Source organism: Lepeophtheirus salmonis, chromosome 3 (genome assembly GCF_016086655.4).
Source record: "Lepeophtheirus salmonis chromosome 3, UVic_Lsal_1.4, whole genome shotgun sequence".
Lineage (NCBI taxonomy): Eukaryota > Metazoa > Arthropoda > Copepoda > Siphonostomatoida > Caligidae > Lepeophtheirus > Lepeophtheirus salmonis.
In genome coordinates, this window is record NC_052133.2 from 23949523 (window position 1) to 23970222 (window position 20700).

The 20700-nt window shown below is 29.8% G+C and overlaps 1 protein-coding gene across 2 annotated transcripts in view; it reads left to right on the forward strand.

Annotated features, from left to right (window-relative positions):
• The first annotated feature begins 18203 nt into the window (after positions 1–18203).
• The window catches only part of sdk (sidekick cell adhesion molecule), a 30574-nt gene continuing 28077 nt past the window's right edge, over positions 18204–20700 (forward strand). For both annotated transcript variants that reach the window (XM_040708789.2, XM_040708790.2), the window contains exon 1: positions 18204–18967. The gene's annotated coding sequence lies outside the window, so the exon portion shown is untranslated. The remainder of the gene's footprint in view (positions 18968–20700) is intronic.

Genomic DNA, 20700 nt, shown 5'->3' on the forward strand with positions numbered 1-20700 from the left:
GTGGCTAGAACTCATTATGTATGGTAGGCTAGCTAATTCCATAGGACTGGAGAACCGATGTATCAGTCCATAGGGCCGTTGAATGATTAGAAAGATCGAGCAATAAAAAAACTGATTAGAGTATCAGTTCTAGGAATAATCAAACACTAGGTGGTAAGCATTGTAAAAACCACTTGTTTGATAACCAATAATAGGGAGGGCTAACCATTAATATCGATTAGAAAAGGAAAAACGGTTGATCCAGGTGCTCTTTCTTCTTTTTTTTCATTATTTAATGGGTTGTCATGGTGTGCTAATATCTCCCTCTAAATGAAGAATTATAGTCTGTCTTTCGTAAAAATTGATAGAAAAAATGCATGATAAGATATGTAAATATGAATTTAAATATATTTATAATATTTTCCCTGCACTAATGATATTTTAAATGTAGAAGTTTCTTCTCTATATAGCAGTAATTCATTTCTTTTTACAAAATCATAAGGCTAATATCAACAACACGTCTTTACCTTCATTATATCATGCCATTTCTCCGCCAAAAAGAAACAGAAAAAGGCCCAAAATCATATGGTAGTTAGCCAAATAAGTTAATGATGCCAACTTTCATTTATCTCAAATATACTCCCAGACTATCACCGTCATATTACTTCTTCACCATTTTTAAAATGAATTCAATTTTATTAAAATCTACTTAGTATTTTATTCGATACTGTAATATAATATTGCTTAGTAATAGTTTATTAGAAGAGCAGTTATATTATTCCGATGAAGAAATAGCCTTGCACTCTTAAAAAGAACCCATTTCTAGTCATATTTAAATAACGCAGGCAAAATTATAAATGAAATTATCAAAGTTCATATCGTTGTATATATATGAATAAATTATCACATTATTCAAAAGGTAATCAAGCTCTTAGACCATCTTTACATAGTTACTTTTTTTTTCTTTTTTTTATCATTTATCTTCTTCTTTTCCTTTTCATTTTTTTGCTTCACTTTCATGGCTTATTTATCATTAATCATATCGTCACCAGGTAGTTATGTATGAGTAACTGTAGCATTGATAATAATGGTAAATATATCAAATACTAATTATGAACCTACAAAAATTCGAACCACGAATTGGCCCTATTTTCAACATATCCCATTGCCCATTAGCAAATAAAGGATTTTTATTATTTAGGAATCTCTGAACAAATATGGCTCATGTTTAAAAAAATGTGAAATTAGTATTAACACATTAATAAAAAAAAAGCCTCTAACTGTGTTACTTCTATTCTATCTCACAACCTTTCATTCTTAAATAAATATAAAAAATCCCCAAAAAGTTGCTACTTAAAGTTACCAAACTCCTCTCAACTATGAGTCTATTATTCAATTATTGTTATAAATTGTTCACAGCTTAGCGGGAGCTAATTTGAACTCAACCAATCAAAGTTCAGAACAATCACCAGAATAAACAAAACATCAAAAGTGGACGACAAAATATAATGCAATTTTTTTTAATTGGTGAGTTAATGTCGTGAGACATTATGAAATATGATCATCCTAGAATGATGACGTCAGACCAAAACACTCAATATTTCATAAAAGTAAATATATTTTTAATTTGTTCATTAACAACTTTGAAAACTTTTTATGTCTCCTATAGTTAAATAAAATATTATTATTCTATTAATAATAAGCAATCTGATCATCAAAATGACAATAAATGTATAGGTATACGATATATATATATACAATTATCTTAATGTTTCTCAATAAAACTTTTTTATATATCTGTGTATCTACTATCTACATATTATCTATGAAGGAAGTCAATTATTCTTTCTTTTGTTTCTACTTGATAAATCAGTGACCTTCATTCTTCATGTCTACATAACACATATATACTATACACCAACGCCATACGGGCCTGTGTTTTTGGACCATACTCTTACATATGTTAACTACATATTATGTAATGACGGTGATACAGCTGAGCTTATTTCTTAGAAACAGTTCATTTTTGAAAGGAATTGTAAAGAAATTAATATTTTTGTTGGATTTGATTCTATAGCTACTGAATTTTTGTAGCCATTTGGTAATCAGACTGTATAGTTAAAGAAGGGATCTGTGTAAAGAAGCAACTAAGTTCGGCACTTAGAAAAGAATAAAAGTTGTTTCCGGTTCTCTTTCTTCTTTTTTAGTCATTATTTAATAGGACATCGTAGTGTTGACTTCGCCCTCTGAAGTAAGCATTCTCGCCTATTTTTGGGTTAATTGTTTTGATAATGTATAATAAAATAATAATATTTCCATGCTCCAGAGTTAATTTAAATGTAGAAGGTTCTCCTTTTTATAGGAGTAATTCATTTTCTCCGTCTAAAATCCTATAAAAGGGACTTGATTTTAACAAGAGTCTTCATTCAGTAGTACCATATATCTGGCTTCCTCTTTCTCTTCGCACTATTAGAGGAATCCTGGTTCTTTGTATGGTGTACGTATAGGTATTAGTTGAGTTTATATATATATATATAAATATTTTTTTGCAAAATTTGTGAGGACATATTCCAAAAAAGGTCAATTTTGTTAAAAAAACGAATAAACATAAAGTTTTCGGTATATTGATCAAGACATTTAGGCAAAAGGTATGTAAAAACTTTCGAAAGATTTTTTTCTTTTTTTTCATATAAAGTAGTTATTTTATTTTTTTAAATTGTTCTTTTTTTACTTACATTGACTATTTCAATGTAAGAAATATGAAATTTAGAAACTTCAAGAGCGATACGCAACATTTAAACATAAATCAATATGGTTTGGTTTTTATTCATTTCTTTTTTTTTTTTAAGTTTTGTCTTAAGTAATATTTTCTGAACCAAAATTTTCTATTCTAAACGAAAGGGTCAGAAATAAGATTTTTTTTTGTCTTTTCTATAAGAAAAGTTTTCCTACATTTTTTTTTTTTTTTAATGCCTGGAACTGGATTAATACAGACTTTTTTGTACATCTAATTAATTCAAATTATAACTGCCTAGGATGAACAGAGCGAAACACAACACTAGTAGAAGAACAAGAAAAGTGTGCTTGTTTGTTTATCTGAGGAAGATTCATTTTTAACAACGAGCAGCGTGTGTAGCTAAGCTTAAACGCCTCTTATTAAAAACAAAAGAAAAGTAGAAGTAGTAAGACTAAGGATTTGTTGAGGGTTATCTTCTATATGAATAATTGAAATTTATTTCAAAATCAAGGTTTGTCTATTTATCGACACCTAATAACTCCAAACAATCCAATCTCAGGTAGTACCACTAGCATATTATATTTCTTCCTTAGCCGTTGAGAGATTTGAATGCATTATTATAAGTTATAACAATAGTCTATTTATAATTAATAGGTAACGAGTGGGTAACTCACTCATATTTTGCTTTATGTACCTAAGTGTAAAATAATATTGTTTATATAAGCATACTACAGTAATTGCAGAGAGGTCAAGGTACAGACTGCGATGCATTCACCTCACCTCTTCTTATTAAATATTTATACATAACTTTAGGGATGCAATGATCCGTGATCCGTTTCGGATAAATTCTTTATAATCAAAATTTGCAATCCACGTATCAGTAGCATAAAATTTAATACCTTCCAAATATTTTTAATTTCCCTAGAGATTTTGTAATATGTTGCAAATACTTACTTGTGTTAAGATTCAATCAGAGACAACGAAAAATTGGCTGTTTCATTAGGTTAAGAGATTTATTTTAGACTGATATTTTAGCAAAACAGTAGTTTGAAAAAATGCCATTTGAAAAAAAACCGTTATTTTATTTTTTGTTAGACTAATCATGACCCATTTTTTGTGTATAAGGGATATTATTTAGAAGCCAGTCCCGACCGATTTAGTAAATTCAGGCATAAAAATTATCAGGATCTCTGGTTGGTCTAGGATTTCCAGACAGAAACTAAGATTAATACTTTGTGATGTATAAATGGGTACTAACGAAAGTACACAAGAATTTTTTCTATAATCTTCTCATTCAGAAATAAATGTAGATATATTACTGTTGGGATGTTAGAAATAAAAGTTTAAAGATTAGAAAAGGAAAACGGTTGGTGCTATCGTTTGTTTTTTGTTTTTTTTGTTATTTTTTTCATTTTTTAATAGATTGTCGTAGTATTAAGATCTCATCTGAAAAAAAAATATTCCTGTCTACTTTTTTTATATGCATAAAATAATAATAATGATGATATATGTTGAATATAATTTGACAAAATTTTTGCTTCATCAATGCAAATTTATATGTTGAAGATTTTATTCTCTATAGCAGTAGTAATATATTTTCTTCCTCTCAAATCATATAGAAGTCAGCTATTGTTAGTTTAAAAGTACCATAACTCTCGCTCCCGCCTCTCCCTTGAGCTCTGTAAAATTTACATTCCTATATTTAGTATCAGTTAAGTGATATCCTTATGAACCCTTCATGACTGTGTATTATGTAGTCGTGGAAGGTAGAGAAGAGGAAGAGCTAGAATATGCCAAGTCTCTCAGTTGTTAGATTTGGCAACTTTTGAATTTCCTATAAAATTTGTAAAGGTGGAGGTAGGATGGTAAATAAAAAAGTAGCTATTGTCGGTGTGGAATGAATTATAAGTAAACATCCCAATATTAATAAGGTTGGTCTTTGCTATTCAGAGTTTAACATGAACTTAATTATTCATCGTTGTTCAAATCGTAAATAAGGGTCAAGAGAAGTTAACAATCAACAGTAAACAAAAAAATATATAGGACTTGTCAATTCTTCCAGGATACAATTGTGATTAATATATACTACAATCTAACATGGAAATCGAACTTTATTTTTAGTCAACGCTTAGTTTTTCTATTGTCCATGCCCATCCTACTTATTATTGTTCTGAACGTTGATTGGTTGAACTCAAAGTAACTATTCTAAAGTTGTAAACCAGTTCCTAGAATTATGTGAAAAAAGTTCAAACTACAAATTGATGTTTTTTTTGTTTCTTTTTTGAGTAAAGGTTAGGATATACAATAAAAATAATATCGTAATATATTATTTTTTTTAGTTAAAAATGTCCTTTTCCATAATAATTTATAACATTTCCGTACAAGAAGATTAATGTTCAGGTGTATAACTTGTTGACTCTTAAAAGGTTATCTATCTACATATAAGCACAATAATTTACCACTATAATATCAAAATGAAGCCTTCAAAATACACGTGTATGAACATAAAAACATAAAGCCTTTTGACTTTGAAACCCCATATAACACAAACATGCTATAATATAACATGAATTATGGTATCCTCTTGAAAGTCTCGACACACCCTTTCCTTTTCAGTCCAAAAAGTTATTATATAAGCGACGTATTTAATGACTAATTTTCACATTTTCTTATTGTTATGATCTATTATTATATAATTTGATATTAAAGTGAAAATTAATCGAAAGTAATATATCCATGATAAATACATAAATGTGTTTGGCTTTGAAAAAGCAAGAAGAAGAAACAACAACCCGAAGCTTTTTACATAACCATTTTATATATTATATTTTGATATTTAATGGATCACTCGCTCCTCCTTGATATACTTGAATAGAATAATGATTTTTTATGATAAATCTGTACATAGATTAGAGTGATCACTATTTTTTAAATGAAATAGTACAAAAGTGCCGATTTAAAGTATAAATATGGTATCTCCCAGGATTTGGCTTCACTCTATGTCTTTCCAAAACTACCCAGAGTCATGTTAAGGATTTTGACTCATTTTAATATCAAATTTATAATTTGCAAAATTATGCAAACACAAATAACTCTATAAATAATCTTGTTGGAGAGCTAAAACGGATTCCTTTAGATTTGGTGACATTTAAGAATTTTAAATTTGTGTATTCTGTCCAAATCGATTTGTTAAAACTGGAGCTTTTTGTGAAAACACTATTTTTAAAATCTTGCCAAAATCGTCAATACTTAATGAAACTCTTTTTAATCAGAAACTTTAAAAAAGTATCAAGAAAAAATAATTATATCGTGTTGTTCAAATCAAATGGAATCAGGATTAGTTTGTTACCAACACTTTTAGATAAAATTGGTTATTTGATCATTTGAAAATGACTAAGTTGCCCTCTCACATCAACAACTACAAATACTGTTCGGAGCATATCTAAAATCCATATAGTCTCGCAATCTCATACTAAAAAGTGATGAGTTTTGAAAGACATGAAGTGAAGGCAAAACTATTTTTGTAATTTTTAGACAGAGCATATTCATGCTTAGTTGAGCCATTCCATTTCATTGGATTTCAAAAATAGTAATCACTTTAATTTACATACATTTAAACTTTTTTCAACTATTGTATACATATTATATTATACGACACAATATGCAATATTTTTTTGGGTATGACTCGCACATTAACATGCTATCTATCTAATAACATAAACATATTATGGCTACATTTAATTTGCGTGATGAGTGGAATGGGTCACGTTAACAAGGGGTTACAAAATTATTATTATTATGAAGAGCTTATTGTCTTGTCCTTAGAGACCAGTTAATTAATACTTACATAATATATGTATGTATGTAAGTTCAGTAAGTATCAAAATACGATTTTGTTTTTACGTCACTCACTTTCATTAATTAAAGATAGTTGTTGCTTCCGGAGTGATGCTGACTCCTCAGTAGGAGTAGTAGAAATGTATACAATAAGAAATGTGGAGTCTATTTTTCCTCGGAAATGAGACCATCAAAAATTAAAATCAACATCCGCAGATTATTACTAATATGCACAAATTCAAATTTGATATTCGGATTCGAGATACACATTATTTTGTTTAAAAAAAACGTCAAGAAGGTAATTATTTATCAAAAATTTGTTTTTTTATTTTTGGAGAAAAAATGAAAAGTCTTGATTTTATTTAAAAAAGTCACCGCATACAGAATCGGGAAAAATTTCTGTCCGTCGAAAAATTTGAAATACATTTTCAAAGTCCTCCCAAACATCAATCCTAGCACTGACGCGGGCTACAAATACCAAAAATAGCCTTCGTATTTAACGACTTTAGAAATCGTATTAGAACGTTCAACATCATTCATTCATTAGTAACTTGTTATACATAAATGTATTATATAGTTAATTATTTTTTATTTATGAGTTAATATAAATATTTCGGTTGATTATGTAATCTATGAGGCTTTACTCATATATACTTAAGAAAAATAAAAATTTAGATTTGCGAAAATTGTTTTTATATTTATAATTTGTGGAAGAACACAAAAGAGTACTAAATAAATTGAACTTTCGACAGCCTTTGTGTGTAAGTTTTTTGATTAAAGTTAACCTCCAATGTAATTTTTCTCTTTTTTACTTTAATTAAAGATGATTTTTGTTTGCATTTTCTTAATGACTCCTCTTCTTCCTTTCTTCACCTTGTTGTTAATAAATGATTACACAACCACACAATTACTAATTACAGCCACAAGAAAAAAGTAGAAAGAAAAATAAACAAATCGCCTATGAAAAGTTTGTATGTAAAGGAAGAAAAACAAATTTAAATCAATATACACCTTCGTTTACCGTACGATTAGTTAGAAATCACATCCAATTAATAAATATATGTGTTTACATATATAGATAGATATACCGGGTGTCAATTTAATTCTGACACACTTTAGATTATGAAACATTTTTGTACTTACCTCTTAAAAGTTTATTACAAGACACTTGATATTTTGACTTATAGAATATACAATATACATAAAACTCATATTTTATTCAATATGAAGACCTTTGGACCTCAATAACGCACTTCAACCCGACCTCAAAATGGCACACAAACTTAAAAACATAGTTTGTAAATTCCTCAGTTGTTTGTTCCTTGGTGCATCTCTAATTTAGTGCATGTTTAACAAATGCAATAGTCTTAATGTTCTAATAAAGGAGATTACTTAATTATTTTATCAGTATGGTCATCCCCAAGACGTCGTTTACGTATAGTTGACCGGGAAACGTTTAATTCCTCATAAATTTCACAAAATAGTGCGCAGAATTCCTAAAATCTGATTGTGGATTCTGTTTTGCATCTCAAAAGTGTATTTGGATATTTGAAAATTTTTTTTTTTTGTAAACACAGAACAACAGCAGCTGAAAATCTATTATTTAAGGAACTTTTAGACTGAAATTCATCATACTTCTACAAATTCATTTAAAAGAAGTATGATATAATTAAATTTACACCCTGTAATTGGTAAATACATAAATATAAATACATTATTTTCCCCGCCTACAGTGACTAAGAATATCCATGAATTTATAGTTTTATCGAATTCCATTGGGGCAAGAGGCGGTGATGAGATTAATAAGAACTGACAGCATTATAAAGTTAAAAGATAAAACTGTAGCATTCTCCATGGCCGCTACAAAATTATGAAACAATGAGTTGGTATTTTTTTTTTTTTTTTTTAATTATTGGAAAGTGTTGCTAGCTCTTTGATGTACCATTGTTCGTCTTTTTACCTGTTGAAATATGCTTATTTATTATAGAAAGAGGGGGAAATATTAGCATATGTAAACTAAAAATTTTTTTACAGCTTCATTTTTGAAATTTATTGTTTACTTATGTGATTTTGTAAAATATTTTTGTATATTTACATTGTGTTTCTTTGTTGTTGTTGTTGTTGTTTTTGGGTTTTTTTAAAATTTATAATATGTAAGTTTTTGATACTATAAGATTGTTGATAAACTTATACATACTGATTTACATAGCAGGTATTAGTTGTCACAGCAATATGTTACATGATTATGAATCTCCTTATTATAGAGAAACCATGTTTTAATTCCACAAAAAGAGGACACCTGGTCGGATCGGGCACAGTTTGCAGAAGAAGGTTAACACTTCGAAAATCAAATATGAATAATATGTTTTTAATATGATATTTAGCTTTGATATTTCTGTATTTTAATTTTACTCTCTGTTAAAGTCGACATTCAGCTGTTTATACCACAAAAAAAATCAAAAAAAGTGACAAAAGTTTCTCAATTTGCAAGGTGTTCAATCCCTTCCAGCCCCTCCAGCTGACCTCTTACGGGCTTCTCTATTCCATTCTTTTTAACCCACTAATTTGAAGGCAGCTACTTCGTAATGAGCCTATCGTTTACCCACTATGTGTAATTGAAAATCATAGGACTTTGAATGCTTGGACTCTAATTTATCCTATCAGTTATTCCTGATTTTTTTATAAGCATCAAACCATATCAGGCAGTAGGAGTTATTTGATTCTTGTGCCTTTCCTTTGATATATATTAGTGAATAATCAAGGTCGCTCTTTTTTTTTAAATACGCATGCATTCATCAAAATGAGACCATCATAATCTAATTCCTCCAATTTTATATCATCATATTCAATCCTCCTTCGATCAGTTTCCTCTGACAGGGTTCCTCAAAGATACTTAATATTACTTCCCATTTTGAGCATGCACGATATTGTACATCATCTCAAGGTTATACCATAACGCTTTTACGACTAATGTTTGACTTCCAACACGCTTTTAATATTGAGGTCATAGAATATGAGTGGTTGCGTGTTTTGTCAAAATCTGCCTGTCTTGCACAGCAGTCGGTACAATACATCAGATTGGAAATTCTAGCAAGCCCGATTACATGATGGTCTAACCTTGTATTTATATTAACCTTGCATCGTCTATAACTCCGCACATTTCATAAATTTATTCAAAAAGTTCACAGACTAGACCAGGATAGATCATAAAAAGAGAATTTGTCCAGAGGGACATAACGGACAGACTGGGTAAAGATGACATGTCCTGGGAATGGAAAAGAGGAAGGATGGTTAGACTGGTGGGTCTAACTTTTTAAATGTTCGAAATATGACCTTAAGGTCTCAAAATGATCATTTTTGTCTATAAACATCATTAGCTAATTTTGAACCGGTTTGAAAAATATTTAGAGGCATCTCAATGGTCTGAATGTTTTGAAATATTTTATGGAGTGACAGGTTATAAAGAGGTTCAAGTTATTTTTGATCTACTAAAAGTTGTTAATGATCAAGCCGAGCATGAAGCGGGTTTAATTTATAGAATAAAGTGGTTTATGAACATCCAATGAATCACAGCTACAATTCCTTCTCAAAGTAATGGAAAATCATAAACGTTTGATACCCTACCTCATTGCAAAAGTTAGAAAATTCATTAGTTTGCTATGACATTATGTTTTATATAGCAAAGAACTCATGTGTCTCTGATAAAGTACATACAGTGGAGAAAGTAATCATTTGATCCCTTGTTGATTTTGTAGGTTTGCCCACACACAAAGAAAAGAAGAATGTATAATTTTAATAGTCAGTTTATTTTAACAATGAAAGACATTACCGGGCCAACCGTTATTAGCTACCCATTTTAATTCACAAAGTTTTGAAGTCTATGGCAGGATCCTGGGTGAATTAGGAAACAAGTTTATTAACTATTAAATATTAATTGAAACCACCCAAAAAAAATGTTTTTGTCAATGTATCCGTCTTCAGAATTGATGGTGAGCTCAAGACGGTGAAGGAAGCTGCTGCAGATACTCTGGATGTACTCAGTGCTTGTGGAAGCCAGGGCCTTGTTGAAGGAGGTCTTCAGGGCGTTGGTGCTGTTGTTGCATCTCCTGACTCTTGACTACATGTGCACCTAGAAGGAATAGTCTAGGGGTTGTCTTGAGGCCCTGGTTTGCTCCCATATACCCTTCTGGGACAGTACATTGGGGAGTAGCGCTGCGATCTCAATTCCCTTCTCGTTCTGTGTGCTCACGTTGTTGACGAAGACAATGTTTTTCTTAGTAATCCACACCTAATTATGTATTCTACAGCATTGCTCTTCGGAATATTGTAAAAAATGATTTTTAACGTTTCAAAATTTGCATAATAGATATGAGTAAATATTACCAGTTGGCTCGGTATATGAAAAATACATAAAAGTTTTTGGAGGAAGAAAAATACTGAGTAAAACGCCAAGAATCCCGACCGTCAAGAATGGGGGTGGAAACATTATGTTTTGGGTTGTTTCCCCTGCAAAGGGAAAATGACACCTTTACCCTCATCGAAGGAAGGCTGAACCTTGGTCGACAATCTCCTTCCCTGAGGATAGGGTACTGAAAATGGTTCAACAAAAGAGTGGCTCAAGAAAGAAGCATATTAAGGTTATGGAGTTTCTTAGCCAGTGTTCAGACCTCACTCCAATATAAAATCTTTATCAGTGGACAAACTTGCAAAATCAGCAAGGGATCAAAACTTATTTACTCCACTGTATGTAGGTATATATTTGCCTTCTCGATTTACAATTATACTTTGTATTTGATGTACATATGTGTATATAAAAATATTGGGTTACAAAATCAAAGAGTAATCAAAAACTATACGGGGGAGCTGAAGATTGCGTACAAGTTACATGCATACAGAATTGTTCCTATAGAGTGCATATGTATAATGTGACTCTGAATGAAGGAAGCACTGGATGCTCTTATAACTACAGTATAATATTATAGAAGTCAGATATCTCGAATCTACCCTTTTCCATATTATTAAAATACCTTGATTTATTAAAAAAAAAAAAATTATAATCCTTCAAATATATGCTGAACAGTTGACTTTATACTATTTCGTTTCCCTTTATGAAGTCATTCATGCGATAAAGTTGTTTAGTATTTTTATTTTTGTAATTACACGTGTATATAATTTCCTTTTGCTTTTTATTCAACACATACGTATAGTAATTTACACTGCCTCTCAATCTGTCCTTTAAAAAAGGAAAAAGAAAGGCCCAAAATTAACTAGTATCTCACTAACTACGTTTATTATTTCTAACTCTCGTACTATTCTTTATTTTATTTTACTAAATGTTTTATTGCTTAACAAAATATAATTTGAGTTCAAAAATCAACATTTAGAACATTAATAAAAGCAAAAAGAGAAAAATGGATCCTCTTTTAAGTTGAAAAAAAGGCATTAAGTGTACTGTCTCAATTTATTATGCATGTTACAAAAAAATATAATATTGACATTTGCGCAAAATAATTTTATCCAGCTTTGTAGATATAAATATTCTCCCCTAAAAGCATTTCAATCCTCAACGCCATCAAAAATATAGTATAGCATTCTTTTGAAAGATAGTTTATGGACATTTACTTGCTAGCATTCAAATTCTGAGAAAATTTATTCAATATATGTTGGCGCTCAAATGCTCTTATTGAATAGTACAAATAACTAAATAAGAGTCAACTTATTGGAAAAACAACGCTGGCATATAGCTGTAATAATGTTTTACAAAGATAAGCGACATTTTTCTGCTCTCTACTTACATAAAGCTCGTTATATACCCAAGAAATGTTAGCAGGGCCTATTCATAATGTTAGTTATTGAACGTGTTTGCTAGAAAATACCTTAAAATTAAATTAAAGGTTTGAAACTTTGTATGATTTTTCACTCCTATAACTAAATTGACTTCTCCGGTAGATTTATTTGTAACATCATGTTAAATAAGTATTAATTAAATACAAGGTTACGTACATCTTTGACAAAGAGTTGTCCTGATTCAATAGGATTTATGACTTACTATACCTTTATAAATACATCCAAATACATAAAATGTATAATTGAAACCATTGCTTCCCTAATATGTTACTCGTCTTATGAGCAATGTCCTTGAATTTGTTTTGGTGTAGATATATATAGGTAGAACTGATTCCATCCTTTAATGAGTTGAACAAAACTATAACAACTAACAGACATGCTACAAGTTTTAGCAATAGTTAACTTTCATTATACGTATTTTCTTATGTAACATATTCAGTTAATTACACAAATGTTTATTGTAGGGTTTGTTTTTTTTGTTTAAATACTTCTAACATTTGTACCTGGCCTTGCTCGGAGTTATTCGTTAAACTATAGCACAAAATTTGTCTATGCCTTTGTTATCAGCATTCACCGTGTTATCAATATAAAAATTTCACTTTTTAAATTTATGAATAATTATTCCCAAGTTTAATCATAAGGATTTTTTTTTAAATTAAAATTATATTAAAGCAAATTCTTGGAATTTAATATAAAATTCTTCAAAAATATTAAAGATTACATACGCAGATACTAAAGTACTTATTTTTATACAATATTTTTAGTATTTTCGTCTTGGATTAAGAAATATGTGTTCACTCTTATTACCAGTGATACTATTTCGGAGCATTTTGGGCATTTTAAAACAAAAGAAACCAAAAATATACCTGGTAACCCTTACCATTTGAGGAATGTTTAAGAGGAAAACAGCTTGGCATTTAATTAAATTAACTACAAGCAGCTCTGACGAGTGGGAGATGGAAATAAATAATACATAGGCAAGAAATATTCCAATGTCGATCCTCTATTCGACTCTGATCCAAACAAGGACTTTCAATTATAGCTCCCAAAAAAATATTTAAGTATCCTCCCTCCGTCTTTTATGAGTAAATGTGAGTCTGGTTTTGTATATATCAATGATTTGTTGTATGTAGTGGGAAAAAAAATCATACCTCAGGAATGAAATAATAATGACAACAGCTCAGGAAAAGAAAATTCACTCTTGAGTTTACAAACTCTAAAAAGAAACCGGCGAGCTATATAAAGATCTTTTTAACATGACTCACTGAGTGTCACACATTTTTGTTGTTATATGGTTATTAAATGGTTCAAGTAGTCACACAATTCTAAGATATTAAACAGACCCTCAATAATGAGTCCTCCACAGACAAAAAGACAAACTTGGACTATTAATAGATATACTCAAGTGATGGAACTGTGGGGATTTGAATATTATAATATGTCACAGAATACTTATCAATGAGCTATTTTCATTAAAAGAAAGTCAAAAATTACACTATTCATACATTGATCATTCATGGAATATTTAATTATTACGTTTTTCTCATCACAAGAACCTGTAAACTATTTATATAAAAATACTTTATCTCATTTTCTTCGATGAAAATTTTGTATAACTTGCTTTTACAAGTTACAATTAGTACACAATATATACATTAGAATGTTGCACAATTCACGTGTATTTTGATTGGTTCACTTTATTAGTTTTCTTAATATTGATCTATTGAATTTGAATTGTATCTTGTTAAACTCTGAATAACCCGACTATTAAATATAAAACAATTTGAGAATTAGAAAAAGTGACGGGCTAAGGGATGCGATTAAGTTTGCCAAATGACGATGGTCGATTTTTAGCGTGAGTGGGTCGTTGGGCAAAGACACATGTTTTTTTTCTTTGTTTTTTGTAATATTTCACATTTTCTTCTTTCAAATGACCTTTTTTCGGAGAAAGAAAAAATGTTCAGTTCTTCTTTTTTTATTGGATATTTATAATATTTATCGAATGACTTTTTTTTAAGGGAATATCTGTTTTTAAAATGACTTTCAATAAAAAAAGATAATCCTTTTGCTATTTAAAAAGTATTTTTGTAAAAATGTATTCTTCATGCATTATACTTTAGTTTTTAGAGTTATATCCAGCACGGCCCCTCAGTCAAGAGCTAGGTCTAGAGCAAGTACTCAATTAAACCAGCCATGTATGTGATTAAACAGTTTATTGTTGTAGGTAGAACATTGCTAGGTTAGAGAAAGGAGAATATTTGGATTCCTAACCTTCATGTACTATTTGACAAAAAAAGTATAACTATTCATAATTTATTTAATAAAGTTGACTGCTAATTCAATTATCAATAATAATGACAATAATAAATTGATGAGGGAAGAAAAATGTTTAATATCCTTTTCTATAAGATGAACCTGCAAAACGAAAGGAAGGGGAAAAAAGAGTTTTTATTATAAAAAAATGGTTTTTAAGGATGAATTAGTACCAATAAATTAGATTCTTAATTGGAACTCTTTTTCAAATAAAATAAAACAATTTTTACCAAGCATAATAGAATCAATGTAAAATAAATTATATATTCCTCTAAAATACATAGGGATTTCAGAAATATATTTTTTACCCAATTTGATTATTGCTAGAAAAGAGATGTTTAATTTAAAATGTTTTTATATTATTGATATACATACATACCCACAATGGCTATCAGAACTACCATTAATAACTCCTTAAATGCATCAATAATAGAAGGTAAGTACCTACATAATTAATAACTAGTAGCGTTTAATGAATTGATTCAAGTCTTTATTACTTTTTTAGGGTTGGATGTCGGTATGAAAATCCTAGACTGGTTTGAGACCGTTACGGTTTTTTTTTTGTTTTTTTGTGGACCAAACTGATTCAGTTCTGTATGGACCTGTCTCATTTAAAATTCAAAATAGACTGATTCTATAGATAAATTTGTTGATGACGTCATTTGTGTTTCAAAATTTTGAACATTGTAAATCGAGTGAATTTATTGGCTCACCTTTTTTTTTTTGTTTTTTTTTAGTAGGCAAACTGAAGAGTTAACTATCTTAATCTGGACCGTTGTCATTACTATTTACACTTTGAGTCTCAGTAAAACGCACGTAATCGCTGTTTACCGAATCAAAGTCACCAGAATAATAATCTATGTATAAAAAGAATATTTTGTTTCTTAGTATAACATGTTGTTTTCTTGGTGAATTATAATTTGTTTTCTTTGTAAAATATATATAAAGAAAAATTGACATTGTATTTATTATTCTTATATATATTGTTATTAAATAAGGGACCTATATAATATATACATATATATGTTTCTAAATATGGATTATTGTATTTAGCTCTTGTTGTTGTGGTTTTTTTTTTTAATAAAAAATATTTTTCACATGATATAACTTTTTTATTCTCTTCAGTAACATGTATATAATATGTAGGTACTAGGCCTTCATGCATATATACAACTAGAAAAAATAATGAGTGTTCGTCAAGCCTAGTCAAATATATCGACAAGAATAAGTGGGTGAGTTGAGCAAATTGTGGGACAAGCTATTATAAAAAAATTCAGGAATAAATCAATGAAAACATAATTTCCCATTAGATTGTTATATAAGAAAAGATAAATCGTAACATACCAATTGGCTCTGTAGTTCTTATTACAGGATTGTTGGTCAAGTTATGATTTACACGTCTTATTTAATTACTAGATACGCCCTCAACATCTGTTGCCTGTTAAAATAAATTATATGTAATCATAATTAATTGAGACCAAAGATTATAATATATATTTATTTAATACTAGCAGTAGTGCCCAGCATTGCCCAGAGTTATTAGGGGTCGACGAACATAAAATTTTTGTTTTAGTAATGTAAAAGATAACACCTTATTCTGGAATTTCAGATAGGACCAAATTGACGGCACAATTTCAAATTTCCAATGACAATATCAAATTTTATTATCCGTGCAAGGACTGCAGTTTTATGTTCAACGCTACCCTACACACTTTTGCTGATTGCCCAGTTTTGAGAGTAGTCAAATATTTTATCTAATTCAACGTTTGTGTGACAGAAGATATTTCTTCTAACTTAATAAAGGCAAATATATTATTTGGAGCTTATAAGAGAAATAAAAATACTTTTCCTGTTCACAAAGACGAGGAGTTTGCTTTATTAAATATTAAATCATTGATTGCTAAAAAATTAACTATTGACTCTCCATTACATGTGGAAGAATTAAGAGATATAATGATAAGCGCAGCTACTCGATATTCAGCTCTTCCTTTCAAAACCCCTCTGTCATCATCTTCGTCGTGGGCATGGGCCGGAAATATCATCAAATTTGTTCCTTCGAGGTCCGTGCAATATTTTAGTCTCATCAAGTCAATAATAAGAAGACATCGTCGTTTTTTATTAACCTCAGCTGATGTTTAGAATTTTTTTTTATATCAGGTTATTTTACTTCAGGACGTTCAATATGAACTATGTTAATGTAAATTTATGTTTTTTTTAAAAACCTAATTGTCTTGTTGCTTTTTATTTATATGATCTACTTTTATCTTTATGTGTATTTATTATTTACACTGCTTGTATTGTAGAATAAAAATAAATTATTTTAACCAAAAAAAAAAAAAAAAAGATAACACCTCATCAAATTCTTTGGGTTACCCTCCGTTTTTCATGAGCACACTCACACGTAGCTACCCACTCAATACTTAGACATTCTTCCCTCAAGAATATTACTCGCTATATGGCTCTTAAGTTGGATCAATGTTATGTTATTTAATACTTTTTCAGGACAATTAGCAAGGTTTTTTTGTTTTGTTTTTGCAAAAGAACATATACTCAACTCAATTCAGTCAAGTAATATCAACTCATTGAATACTCAAATTATATATCATGGTCATATAATGAAATGTCCTAATTTCCTTAATGGTACATCCTTTTAAATTGAAAGAAGCAGGAGTTGACGTTATAATTTATACTCAAGAGTATAAATTAGATTTATTAATAATGATAACAGTACCACTCTAATTGGGAACTATATATTGATGAATTCATTTTGTTTCTTCTATCAAAAATGATTCCGTATGCATTATTGATATAACTGTGGGCATTTAGATACAATAATTTGACACAAATTATATTTATCAATGAGTAATTTTGATCAAAAGAATTAAGAATGAGTCAATTACTCAAAATTCAAGCATTGGATTATAATTTATACGTTATCACAAGCATGGCTGTTACTTTTTTAAATCATAAAAAAATTGTCAGGAATGAATTATGAATTTCAAATTGTTCCAAAATATTGGATAAAAAGATTTTAGTTGGGGAGTTGTACCACACCCTAATACCCCCGTTGTTACTGGTTTTATACTGGCTTCATCTCTTTTTATTTTTTGTGGGCTAAAACTTGTTCAAAACCCCCAACTTCTTATACGACATAATATACAACAATATTATACATAAATAATTGTTTATAATCCTATTTTCTTCTTGTTCCTGTGTGAAGCAACAAGTGGGGGAGCGTCTTTGCGTATAAACAAAGCGTCAAACAGCCAACCACCTTAGGAAAATATGTACATAGGTACTAGGGGTTGTCTACTGTAGAGAGTAGAGACACTCACTCACTCGCACATACACAGGTAACAAAGAGCTACAATAACAACAAATCAAACAAAAAGAAGTATAATACTGAATAACTATCAAGATGCTAATCCCAGGTGCCAGGTAAAAGAATATAAAGAAGGGGACTCCGCGCTCAAAAAAGAGCTTCTTTGTTAGTGTATGTGTTGTAGCTAGTAGAACTCATGTTTGGAGCAACAAGTATTGGGGAAGAGAGAGGAGGGGGGAGCTAAAGTTTAGTAATTATTAAATATAGTAGGTTCATGATAGAGTTTGTAGGTTGTATAAAGATTCAGTTTGATCATTCTACATTATATCATAATTATGTAGAAACGAAGGTAACCATAATAGCAGTTAAGAAGTACAGCTTAACAAAATCTACAATATCAAGCAAGAAATATTATGTAGTAACCATATGTATATACAGCATATTATATAGTCAAGAGCTCCCAGCATAGAAAAAGAAAAAAAAGAATTTGAAAATGATAAGAAGATGACGTGCGCCTATTTGAGGAGTAAGAAGGAAGAAAAGGAGGGTCCGTTTCTTTTTTTTCTCTTTCTTCTTCTTTTCCCTTAAGGTTGTAAAGCCCGGCGTATTGACTGTATTTTTCCCATTAGTAGCGTTTGTTAGTTCGTCGAGCGTTAAGACCAGAAATCTATATATTCCTATTTTTATCTAGGAAAAAGTGTTTGTGTGTGTATTTATTTCTACTGATACTAGAAGGAGTCAACAACAAGTGATCCCTAAAAAGTGGTGATGAGTGGTGGTACTCGAAGTAGGAGATATGTCAGTAAGTGAGGATTCTCTTCCCCGTAAAAAAGTGTGTGCTTCTTGTGTTTGTGCTCCGACTATAGTCCTTGAGTGAGAGAAATGAAAGAATTTCCTTATGTTCCTTGGCCTTCCAATAATACTTCTACTAGGTAGGTGCATACATTGGTTTAACTGATTTGGTGTTGTGTGACGTCATGAGTTGATGTATTATTTTTCTTTTATTTCAAGCTATTAAATATTTGGGAGTCCAGACTTAGTATTATTGCAGACTTCTAAATAAAATTAAAGACTTAATGCATTTAATAAAAAGTCCTCATAAAAGGGAAAAAAAGAATATCATTTCATCTTTTTTGAATTCCTTAACATCAGTGGTGCATCAACATAAAAATAATCTTGAACCAAAATCAAGAAATGGAGAAAATCACGATTTATTTTTTTACTTCATATATATGTACAAACAGCCCAATATTTCATGGACATATTTGAGTCCATTATAGGCTTCGTATTCAAATTTGTGGGGTGAGTTATATTGTCCCTGATGTGCTCCTTTAAATTTGAGATCTATGAATTAATTAATTCTTTTACTTAGCCGATCCATTTTGATAATTAAAGTGCTATTTACGACAAATCCAAAGGATTAAAAGAATAATCTGTTGATATATCGACGATAATTCGTCGAATAATACAAATTATGTAATTCACGCTCAATTTTCAGAAGTATCATTCTAGCTTGTTTTTGTGTTGATGGATCCTATTCACTAATATGTACATAATTTCTAAATTGGCATACAATATATTTATGTTAGGGGTAGTACATTTAATGATCACTCTAGTCTATACGATATTAAATATCCAGAATTTCAATAAGTCCTCTATGATGTTTATTGTGAATGATACGGAAAAATGAGTGTTCAAATACTATAAAAATATATAATATTAATATCTCTATCCATGGAAAACCCTGCAGGTTGTTTCTTCATTGGTGAGAAAAGAAGAACAAGGTATTTCCGGACGAACGCCCTTTGTAATATGCGGTTCAAAAGATCATATTCAATTGCTTATGTATACGTACAGTCTCTACATATATCTTACTTCGACATTCAGGAAGTGTGATTATGAGTAATAAGTATCTTTCTTAAGAAATGGAATAGAATGAAAATGGTCTCCACTGCTCTTTCATTTAATTCTATTTTCCTTTAATAAAATTTAAAGACCCCAAGAGAGTGGTTGAACTATTTTACATACATACATATTATGTATGTATATTGTTGAAAATAAATACATTCATAATGATTTATTTACGTTGAAACAGAGGAGGATAAAATATATGTGTATAAATATAAATATATACCTATGTACATACATAAATCCGTGAAGATACGAAAGAGATTTATATCGAGTTGTTTTTTCTATTACTTTTTATTTGGTTATTTGGTTGGGTGATGGGAGCGGAGTCAAACTCATAAAACTTGGAAGATACTTTTTTTAATTGTCATTTTATTCTCCTAAATGATTTGTCTAAGTCAGTAACTGAAAATACCAATATGTTGTCAAGTACAGGCATTTGAGTGAAATGTACTTTTTACGTTCAACTATTACCAGGGAGTTACACATATAAATTATATTTGTCTGTCCTTTTTTTCATCTTCAAAGCAATCCTATAGAATTTGATGCATATTATACAAAAAGGTAGGCTGCTTTTGGGGTTATCCTGAGGGTTGTTTATGTCAAACATACAGTGATTCGTTTTGGGGATACATTTGAATCATCAATAAACACTCTGCTTTAAGATCAAAATGTCATATCTGGTGAAATTGAGTTATCACTACTAGGTTCATATTCACCTTATCCTAAACAGTGTGTATAACTATTTTGTGGAATA